Source organism: Phoxinus phoxinus, assembly GCF_949152265.1.
Source record: "Phoxinus phoxinus genome assembly, chromosome: 3".
NCBI classification, from domain to species: Eukaryota; Metazoa; Chordata; class Actinopteri; order Cypriniformes; family Leuciscidae; genus Phoxinus; species Phoxinus phoxinus.
Window position 1 is genome coordinate 12,252,483 of NC_136878.1, and position 12,023 is coordinate 12,264,505.

At 37.3% G+C, this 12,023-nt stretch overlaps 1 protein-coding gene across 2 annotated transcripts in view; it reads right to left on the reverse strand.

The window, feature by feature from the left end:
• Positions 1–11,681, reverse strand: part of wscd2 (WSC domain containing 2) — a 49,689-nt gene extending 38,008 nt beyond the window's left edge. Inside the window, exons 1-2 of one of the 2 annotated variants that reach the window (XM_079607744.1) lie at positions 11,127–11,650; positions 3,431–3,535 (exon numbers count right to left, since the gene is read on the reverse strand). The gene's annotated coding sequence lies outside the window, so the exon portion shown is untranslated. Of the gene's footprint in view, positions 1–3,430; positions 3,536–11,126 lie in introns of both variants that reach the window. The other variant, XM_079607743.1, reaches the window with a different exon arrangement.
• Between the last annotated feature and the right edge of the window lie 342 nt (positions 11,682–12,023).

Genomic DNA, 12,023 nt, shown 5'->3' on the forward strand with positions numbered 1-12,023 from the left:
CTTGATGCGTGTCAGGAGAGCACTGTGTCTTTCAAATCCTTCCTGGGTTGAGAGACTGGGAGAGAGAGACAGAGAGAACCAAGAAACAAATAAAGATTTTACTGAGTCTTTCCATGTTAAAGGGATAGTTCACCCAAAAATGAAAATTCTCTCATCATTCACTCACTTCCATGTCTTTCCAAATCTGTATGACTTTTTCTTTTGTGCAATACAAAAAGAGAAATTCTGTACTGGTCTTTTTTCCATGCAATGAACAGGAACTGAAGCTGTCAATCTTCAAAAGGGCACTAAAAGGGATATCATTAAAGTGGTCTATATGAAAGCCATATGATAGTTTTATGTGTTCACTGAAAATCAGATGACAGATTGCTCTACCTCTCCTTGACAATTCAGAGAAGTAGACATTTCCAGTAGCAATCTCCAATTCATGGACAAATTATTCTTTTGAGTCTGATCTGATTCTTTTTTGAGTCTGATTCACAAATGGCATGTTCACAAATCAGACTGAACGAGCCATTTCTAGCCTTTCACCAGTACTTACCGAGTCATTCTCAAGCTGCTTCATCGCTGACAAACGATAGAAGACATTTGCACGGTCTGTTTCCTACAAATATCCACCTTAAGTGCTCTTTTTGTTTTCTGTATTATAAATATCCTGTTACTATTATGGTGTGAGAAACCGCTATAAACGATTAATCAAACTGAATCACAAATTTTTTTTTTTAACCTTAAAACCGTGTGACAGATTAGATCAAAAGCTTGATTCATTGACAATCTGGCATATAGTTCTAAAAAAAAAAGCTGATTGTTGAAATATTATCAGGGGAATTTTTTTTTTTTTTTTACAGGATTTTTCAGCAATATGCAATATATGCAATTGATGAAGAGTCAGGGACAAAAAAAAAAAACAGAAACAAAAATCAGTGCTCGGAAGCTACACGTGGCTTGCGTACATGCACACAAAAAGACGTCTGTCAGCGCCTGTGAGTGGGTATGTGCTGCAAATGTCCTTGTTGCTGAGCGCCCGCATGCAGCACTGAAGTTTCCATTCTTCCTTTCAGAAACCATTCTGAATATGAATAGAAAATGAGCTGAGAGTGCAAGAGAAAAAGAGACTACGAAAGAGAGCGAGAGCAAGACAAAGAGTAAGTCTTGAGAGAGTGGGCGGAAGATAAATTGCAGAAGTAGGGTGAACTATACGAGTTGAACGGAAGAACACAACCGGGAGGGGCGAACAAGAGGAAAGGTGCCTGCATGAGAAAGAAATGACTGCGGGTTCCTTTGAGAAATGTGGCAGAAAGGCTTGTTGTTGCTAAAATGCCATTATACAAAATAATCTGCTGCAGAAATGTATTAATACGTTAGCTGGGGGAAGGAAAACCTCCATCACCATGAAGTCAAGTTGTCAGGTCAGACGTGACGAAGACTTTGGCCATTTTGACTGATTACATGGTCTCTATCCTGAGCGGTGTTTATTCAGCAGGTTTTTTTAAACAATGAAAGGATAAGATTCCTCTGTTGACAGAATAATTGCACATCACAATTGTTCGTACCAATTACGTCACTAAAAGTCACGACCACCTGATGCTCAGGAATAGATGTTGACATTGCTAATGTGCCTGACAGCAGTGTTTAAGCTCTCATCTTTGGCGGGAGCAAAGTGTTTGATGATTTGTCCAAGTAAACGCATTCAGCAGAGATATGAGAAATGCCTCATACCAGTGTAAGCGAAGACAGACTCATTAAACCATAGACACACTGCCACCACAGAGGTTTACATTTTTTGTAGTCTCAATAGTGTAAATCTAAAATCCTGTTTATAAAACACTGTGTTGATGCTGTTAAACAGACTGCTACTGACTGTTATTTGCACAAGGTGACATGGGATGAAGCAAGTCCCGACTGCAGGATGAGCTGTGCAGGATGAGTTTATTATTTACCCTCAATCTTAATGTAGCCCTTATTTATGAATAAGGACTGTTAATGGCAAGGGTAAATTTGGGGGGCTTAAAGGGATAGTTCACCCAAAAAGGAAAATTAGCCCACGATTTACTCACCATGAAGCCATGTGTATATAACATTCTTTTTTCAGACGAGTTATATTAAAAACAGTCCTGGCTCTTCCGAGCCTTATAATGGAAGTCAATGGATATTTTTGGGGGGGAAGTCCATCAAACCCTATCCATCCATGATAAAAGTGCTCGAAACGGCTCTGGGGGTTGGGGGGTTAATAAAGGCCTTCTGAAGTGAAGCGATGCGTTCGTGTTAGAAAAATATACATATTTAAAACTTTATCGACTGAAGCTCAAGCATGTTTGTTTGACATGTGAGAACCAATGAGGTTAATTTACGTGTGTTAAGCATGAATGGATGAGCTTCTGTTTATGTTCACTGATCAATGTTTAAAAGTGAATAAAAGACTCATTTAAATTTGTTCATCATATAAATTAATATAATTCATATGAATTAGCTTTACGTTCTGTCAAAGTGGTAGTTTTATAGATGTCTATGGAGGGACAGAAAGCTCTCAGATTTCATCAAAAAGATCTTCATTTGTGTTCCGAAGATGAACGAAAGTCTTATGGGTTTGGAACAACAGGGTGAGTAATAAATGAAAGAATTTTCGTTTTTGGGTGAACTATCTCTTTAACCCCTCAACCTAAGGATGAGCTTATGTGCCTTAGAAATACCATCCAAAAGTTTAGGATCAGTAAATAAAACTTTCTTTTTTTTAAAGAAATTAATACTTTTATTCAGCAAGGATGCATTAAATTGATCAAAAGTGACAGTTAAGGCATTTAACATTTTACCAAACGTCAATTAAATGCTGTTCTTTTGAACTATTCAAAGCACCCTAAAAAAGTATCACCGTTTCCACAAAAATATTAAACAGCCCAAGTTTTCAACATTGATAATAATAAGTGTTACTTGAGCACCAAATCAGCAATTCGAAATGATTTTTGAAGGATCATGTGACACAGATAACTAAAGGAATGTCTGCTAAATAATTAATCTATGTGATCATAGTAATAAATTAAACAATATTTTAAATTAAAATAATATTTAACTTGATCAAATAAATGCAACATTTGTGATATTTCAAAAACATTTTTTAAAATCTTACCGACCCCAAACTTTTGAAAGGTATAGATTGACTTAAGTGTGAGAACAACTTTTAAAAATAAACCAATCAAATGACAGGTGTCAGTATATGTATATAGTCTCATTAACTGAGGTGTATTTGGTTAGTTCCCTTTCAATTCATGAGTTATAATTTTAACTGAATATGCCACAATCCACAGAGAGTAGAATTTGAATGACAGGAAGAATTTACTGAATTCAGTTATATGAATTACGTTAAATTTCAATTCATTTTATTCATATTCATGAATAAATTCATATAAAGGTATATTCTAAATGGCACACAAACCTGTTGATTGCATTTTTTTTATTTCACTGGAATGGAGAGCAATCGCATGAGAGGTGTGTAGCTCTCGTCTGGGACAGCTAGGTGTGCATTGGACTCCTCCAATGACTAAAGGGAAAGAAAAAAGCTTGTTACAAACTTTAACGTTTATTGACGACTTGTAAGGTGACGATTAAGATATCTTACTGCAGCCACTGCTTTCAGTAAACCTGAAGAGAGATCACATAATCACAGATCTTTAGGGGGGCCGAGATGAATGATATACCACCAACCTATTTTTGACACTATTTCAAAACAAAAGTGAATCTGAACAAAAGCAGCATTCGTGTCAAGTCAGCAAAACAAGTCAAAGCATTCTTGCTTATGAATGCAAATTACTGTAACATTTGTAAAATCAAAAAATGCCCTTAAGGACATTGTGATCAGTTTACATTATCCAAATCACTCAATGTTCTGTGCTGCCCCCATTAAAGCGACCGATAATGCTCTTACTCTTAGTCTGAATTACATTCAGTTAACAGGGTTGATTATTTTCAGTGTTTTTGGTTTGGATTTGATCCTGCACCATTAGCAGGTAATTACCATGTGTATAATGACTGCATTAATAAAACAAACACAGCATACGGGTGAAAAAAAGACAGAGGAAAGCCTAAAACAGCAGCAGTCTGTTTATCTTTCCTGTTCACTCTCACTGAACATCTCCCTCAGAGTGCATTAATTACACCAGGAATTAACAGGAATTAATTCAAGGAATTAGGCATAATACGGCAAAATTCCACGGATCGACTGAGTTGTGTGTGCATTACAAAGCAAGCGGATCTTACAGTCCATCCTGTCTTTTATTTCCTGCTATTCCCTCCATTGCATTCTATTGTTACACATAATGTGTTCCACACTATTCTATTTCATTCCATTATACAGAGTGCCATTCCTAGCCATTACTTCCATTCATTTTCATTCTATTCCATTCCATTCCATTGGTGAAAGTTGATCTCACATTGCCGCCATTGTGACTGGTAATTTCATCCAACATCCTGATTGGATTGAAAGTGGGAGTGAACATTGCGCAGGACCCCAGAGTGTGGTGGCCCTGTGTATGGCCACCCTCTCAGGTTCACACACACCCACAAAGGCCGTCCTTTGAGCCGACTGAAGAGTTCACTGTTGAACAAGCACAGGTCTGCCATTCCCACTGGGTAATTATTGCTTGCTGCAAGCCTACTGACATGGTGAATGTTATCTCAAGACCACTTTTAAGTCCGTATTACTCTCGTTCTCTCTCCCTTTCAGGAGCGTCTTTCTCAGGGTCCTCTGTGTCTCTCTCGCACACACAATCAGTTCTTCATTATCCCGGATCACATTCAGTAACCAGTCTACCCTTCAATAAAGAGACTGAAAAGTAGTGTGAGATGGATGCCTTTCTGTGAAGCGTTTCTGATGAATCGATGGTTTGAATTAGTTAATCAATCTACAGATTTCAATTCATTAAATTAATTACAATTCACAATGATTCCGTCATTGATTAATATCAGCCACTAGTTTCTCAGAAAACAGGATGCCTCCTCTTTTTTAGGTTGCTTCATATAGACTTTTTTATAACTGTCTCTTTGGAGAAGTACTTCATTTCCTTCTTCTACAGTCCTTGAAACTCTTTTCTGGAAAAATGACACTTTCTCCTCCATTTCCTAAACCACATGAACCATTCAAGATCATTTCCAAGTGTTCAAGGGCCCTGTGGAAGCTGTCTGCCTTAGTCAGGTCTCCATCATGAAAAGCAGACCAACAGACTGACCTTGAATAATACCCATGTCCCCATTAGTGCACCATTATCAATCTCTAACTGTCAGCAGCCAGCCTCTTTATCTTGGTTATGTGCGATAAAGTCAAAAAGCCTATAATTATCCTGGCCAAGGTCCCATTAATTCCACTTTGAACTTTTTATACGTAGCTTGTTTTGTCTCCTGACATTCCTTATATTAACTATATTGTGATACCATTACGTTAACATAAAAAGACTGAGAATGTGATGTTTTGGTCACACTGTCCACCCCTAGATCGTTACAGGATCTTATTCATTCAAGTTTGAACATTATGAACCACTACCTCATTTTGTCTTCTGCAAGTCCCTGTACAAACTATATTGTGATATACACCCTTAGATTTATATAAAAATGACTAAGAATTAGATACTTTGCTCATATTGTATTATGCCATACGTGCCCTATATCTTTATATGGCCTTCTACTTTTAGTCTCACTTCTAAACTACCTCCAGTGTGACAATCCGTTCTCTATTTTGATCTAAAATGGCAAGATTCTTGCTTTAACATGGTCATAAATCATCCATGCAGTACAAAAATTAGTCATGGCTAAGCTTAGAGCTGTAAAAGGTTGACAAAACAGAAGCATCTGGAGGACAGCTTTCAAACACACCCTGCTCACACCTTCACAAGAACTCACACAAACCTCTCCAGACTGCATCCTGGAGTTCATTCCAGTGGGCATGTGAAAGTTCTTATGTATCAGTCACAGAGGATTTAAAACATCTGGACAGACTTTTTATTTTTTACACAGAAGCTAATTATTTTTCAAACAGAAGCTAATTAAGAAGCAAATCATTAGAACAACTGGCCGGACTGCAAACTGATTGGTTCAAAAAAAGTTATGCATGAGGTATGTGAAAATAAGCTATATCATTCATAACACATGTACCAAACAAACAGTCAGCCCATCATTATTGCAAAAAATAAACCTTGATGAGTGGTAAGTGATCAGGACCTACCAAATTTAATTTAATATGTGGCCAATGAGTGCTATGAGAGATATAAAAGATAAAAGATTTATATGCAATAAATTGGTTAGCAGGGACAACTGTCTATTATATATTCATTTAATAAATGATTATAAGTTCACAAAGTAGCATAAGTATAGGAAATCAAAATCCCCCCAAAAAATCAGGGGGCCAACACAAAAAAAAGAAAAAAATGAAGAAAGAAAGAAAATATTGCGCTGTTCTCTCATATCCCACCACCTGTCCAAACAACGATTACTTGAGTATTATTTACTTAAAAAGCCCAGTGTTGCTGATAATCCGGGACTAAGCTGAAAATCTGGCTGAGATGTATACGGCTGCTCTGCCCTCAACCCATTCTTCAGGCTTTCCTTGTAACAGATCAAAAAAAGCTCAATGGTTTATCTTTCCTCCGTTGATGAAGAGAGATAGAGGAAATACCATCATAAAGTCTTATTTTGAGCCCTAATTGTTTGTTAATAATGCTGTCAGAAATGAGTGAGCACAGCATGTTTAGTGTGGTGAATAACATCTATTGTTAATAGCGAATCACTAGCATCAACTGAAAAAAAAGTGATTGTTATACAGGTTTCCCAAAAAACTCCCGATGTCCTACAACTGGATGAGCAAACAGTTTCCCCGCCCCAAACTCAAACTATTCATTAAGTCGACTTTGCTATGCTTGGATGGTCGCGATTCTCAAACAAACAAAACAAGCCAGTGTGTACACTTTTTGAGTATATTATCAACCTACAAATAGTTTACTTAGATTTGTCTCTGCATATTTAGCTGGAATAGGAAAACGTATTTTACCATCTGAAAAATTGAGTTTCTGAATGGCCAGTAAACTCAATCAGTGCTAAAAGTGCCAGTATAAAGCTGTTGAATTTTTAAATAAAAACCCATTTTCCGAGCCAAGCATTAACAACAGATTTATGTTTATGCTGGCATGACTGCACATCCTCTGAAAGCCCAGGCATCTTAAATGCAAACATCGCTTACTGCGACTCAAGAGTTCAACTCAAAAAGAGCTTAGTGTGATCTTCCTCAGGATGATTTCATCTCGCACTGATGTTGTGCCTCAGCGATTGGTCAAGCAGAGGACGGGGATGATTAAAGAAAGATAATACGCACAAACCTTTCATACAACTAGAAAAAAAGATACTTAAACACTTCCACCACCCCTCTCTTGAACTTTGATGATGTATGATAAATGCAATATAAGTTAATATCCATGTAGCCAACGATTACAATTCAAGCTCTGTTACAAAACAGTGAGCATCTTATGCACAATTACGCACTATATTCGCCATGTTGTCACTGTCATGTGACCTACGCCGTCAGTTGTGTCACTTCACTGCATTTCACAAATCCTCTCCCATGGCCTCATAGAATAGTAAAGTGTCCATTGGAAGCACACTTCATAATCTCGCCGGAAGTTGTAGGTCACCTGATACTTTTCGCCTACTATTTTGTGAATACTGTGAATTCGGTCATACTCAGCTCGGATACATTTTTTCACCTATTATATGGAAGTATGCATATTTGAACCGTGGGCATATGTTTTTCCATCTTAAGCAAGATAATCTCATGATTAAACATCTTTAAGACATGCACATTTGTATGCAGGCCAAGACACACATCTGCAGCAATGCAATCAACTTAAACTCGGCCAAGGTCAAGAAGAGAGTTCAGCGATAGACTGTAAGTCTTCAACTCATACAGTACACTCAGCACACAGGATAACAGGAAATTAAGAGTAGTGATGAATACAGTACAACCAAAGCCATAAAGGATAAATCAAGGAGAAACACTTGGAAGAATCACAGAGCTCCACGGACAATTGTTAAAAACAGGATTTATGATCTTTTATTATTTTTCTAATTTTGTCCAGAGACTTGCTGTTGTTGGGAAAAAAATTCTGTTAGTAACTGAATGGCAGCGTAGCCCTGTTAATATCTGCTATTAACATCAGTCTCGGATGGCACGATTAGCTAGTGGTCAGCACGTGTAAACAGCCTCCAAAACTCTTTGTCAGTCCTGAAGATTTATTATTTGAATTACTTTTTTTATTGGATGGCAACTAGTTGAAATTCCAATGTTAGACGAAACATTGAAAACTCAGATGTGACATGTCTACCCATAAAATATGAATTAATATCTGTTCAATTGGTAAGCAATGTGAAATGGTGGTATATAAATACAATTTCTCTCAAATCTTGCAGACACACATCATGATGGTGTAGCCCTGTCTGTTCCACATTTGGCTTCAGACACATGGATAAAGTTCAATATGACATTCAATGTGCACTCAGCAATTACAACCCCCCCCCAGGAAAAAGTAGATTGATTTCCTCTACCGGATTGTTAAATTCTAGTTTAGTTCCCCATCTAACTGAGCAACAGCGGAGATTTGACACTTTCAGGCCAGATTTAGTTGATTTCCGAGTAATAGAGCAGAAGTGAATAATTCATTTACTGAATAGAAGTTCAGTTCTGATTAGGCAAAGAACTGCAATACGAACAACAGTTGATCACAAATGAAAGTCAAATGTTGCAGTGTCCTATTTAACATCATGACTGGTGATTAAAGTTTTTAAATGACTGCTTTAAATTAATTAAGCGCACTTGCTTAATTTAGAGTACCTGATGCTGGGACAAAACCTGAAATATTAAAACATTACATGAGATTGCATGTCTATGTACTATTTTTACCAACTAAATGTCCAAGTATGAAGTAAAGATAACAGACAAATCTTTAGATGTTGGAATACAATTCTGAAATCCTGAGAGAGAGAAAAACAAACAAATTTTGAAGTATTGATCATTTTTTAACTGTTTTACATTCTTTTAAATGTGCAGTTTCTGAATGGAAAGAATCTTAGATAAAAATGTAGTGCTCTACTTTGTAAAACCTTCTGTCATAAACTGGGTGCTCTATTTTCAGTCTCACTGATCTGGTGATTGAAATGACATCAAATATGTCCTAAAGACTCTGGTAAATCTGGCGCTTTGTGTCCGATAGTAAGTCACATGGAACACAGCCTCCGATCAGAGGAGTTTCATAACTCCCAGATATACAGACTAATTAATCTCACACACCACTGAACGCATAAAAAATAACAGCCCAGAGCACTGAATCTATGATGAACACAACCGATTAACACGACCCAGCATTGCAGCTGGTCAGTTATGTAAAAAATAATAATAAACATGTACTAAATTTGAATCTACTTATCTAATAAGGAAATTGTAAAATTCCAGAATAGCATTAGTATTGAATTGGATAGGAAACAAGCTCATGTAAAGCGCCACCAACGTGTTTGTTCTCTTATGCAAACTAAAATACCCCCCAGCATGTTTGAAGGGTCATGTCGGATTCATTACTTCTCTTCGTTTTATCTTTGCTGGTTTGGTTTGGCACTCCTTTAGAGCATGAAAAAGTTCTCTTAAACAATAGTCTGAATAGAAAATGCTTTTCAGAAATGACATATTAACAGGGAGAGATTGATTAAATTATAGATGTGGTTTAGCACTCAAAGTAAGAAGGTAGGCAGAGAGAATGAAAGAGGAGAACCATCTTACATTTTTTTTAAATAACTCAATGTTCTAGCAGAATCTGGGAATATGTGGATGGTTAGAGACTACGAAGAGGGCAACTCACTATAGCAACTGCATCTCAGTGAGATGAAAAGAATCATAAAACACACACTGTGCTGCTAATTTGCAGAGAAGCATTTCAGACAGTAGTGAGTTATTAAACCTTGTTACAAGTCAAGCTCTACACAACCGCTCTCAAATTAGTTACAGAAGACATCCACACGCTTGTAAATGTGAAAAGGCCCACTTGCTTGAGAACTCTCTATGACATGTATTTTGTTTGGAAGTTCTGTTTGATGTGCAAAACTGGCTCTTGGGAATATGTAACACCAATATTAGGTTCATGAGACACAAAGAGATCAACTTCTTCTGAACATTCCACAGCTTTAGAGAACCTGATGATAAAGGAATTAGCACCAAACATCATTCAAAGCACTGATATCAAAACTGATCCGGTTACAAAGATTAATGAATTATGTCATGAATAAACACATTTATGTCACTACAATGGTGCATCTGCATAATGGGTGTCAGTTCAAAGGATGTGTAAAAAATTATCTTTGAATCATAAATTAGCATACAAGCAACTGTGAAAACTATGTTTAAGCTCAGATATATGCTGATGGAAAAATGGTCAGAATTAACCCAATATGCCATATTTTAAAGTTAAATAATCTGATATGCTAGATATACAGTATATATTGGGACCCTGTTTTTACATAGCCTAATCAAAAACTTATTTTTGTATTATATCATAATACTGCGGCCGTTAGCGATTATTTTCAGATGTATTGGCAATGCCCTTATATATTTCGATTCTTTGGAAGTACAGCTAAAAAAGAAAATCACTTAATTTACAGCAAAAAAAATTTAATGGCTTGACTGCTTAAAAAAATATTATTTTAATCCACTGTTAAAAGTTTCCATAGGCTATTTAGCATTGTAAAAAAAAAAAATCACAAGCACTAAAAATCTAACATGTTAGATGAATGTAACACATCTGTCAGTCAGAGGGGTGTCCTGCAGTGTGACATATCTAAATCATCTAAAACTATTTTATACAACATTTTCTAATATTATTGTATCACTCTGTGCATCCAGATTTCATATCCCTAAAGGGCTGTTAAAATGAAGAAAATTAAGATTTTCTCTAATCAAAAAACAGAAGACTAAGTTGACGGTGCAGCATAGCTGACATGAACTGTAGATGCGGAGTCCAATTCACTTTGCTCCTAAAACGTCACTCTCAATCAGTACCTTACACTCTTGTCGTCTGGCGGCTTGATAAACTTATACAATGACGGCTTACCTGACTGTAAGGTCTTTCCAGCAGATTTGAACTGAGCAGGGCAGAAACTATGGAATCACTTGCACCGAACCCCTTGAGTGTAAATTCGCATTCAAATGCACAGTGTGTCTCTTCCACTGTAGTGATCGATCGAAGAACGGGGCGCCTGGAGGCGCACACAATGAATACGTCTGCAAATGATTGTCTGGTTGATTATTTGCTCAGTGATCAGCGTGGTTTTCCATGCCCCGCTGAGTTTTCCAATCCCAGTTATTCCCGATCACAACTGCCGCAGAATCCGTACGCGCTGCCTTTTACATCGCCGCGCGCTCAGAGCCGCACGCAAGCACCCACAACGCGGCCACATAGTAGCTACCTGCTCCTCGCCTCCTGTTTTTCACTGAATCAGGTCAGAGAGGTGTCCTGTCCTTTTGATGTTGTCAGGAGACCTGTCTGTCTCTTCTCTCGTACACGGCGCGTTTCTCACATCCCTGCGGTTCACAGCAACAGCAGCAGCCGCGCGTCAGCTTGCGCTCCGAGTCCGCGCCGCCCGACAGCACTGCCTAGAGTTCTCACACAGACACAGCATGACACACATTATTAAATAATACATCGAGATGATATGAATAAAACGCGACTGCTCGAACAGTACATTCTGCTCTTTTGTAAAAACACTGTGACAGGAAATCAAAAATAGCCTACTTTTGACTGATTTAATTCACATGGCAGTAGGATGTGAACTCGAAGAGGCAATCATTTTTTTTTGATAGCCTATAGAAATACATTTTATCAACTGATTTATAAACTTAATGTCACATTTACGCCACAGTGTTTTTTTTTTAATTATGTGTGCTTGCCGTTTTATTAGGCTACGGTTTCTCATATAGCCTGTGCATGCATGCAAATCTCTACCTATAT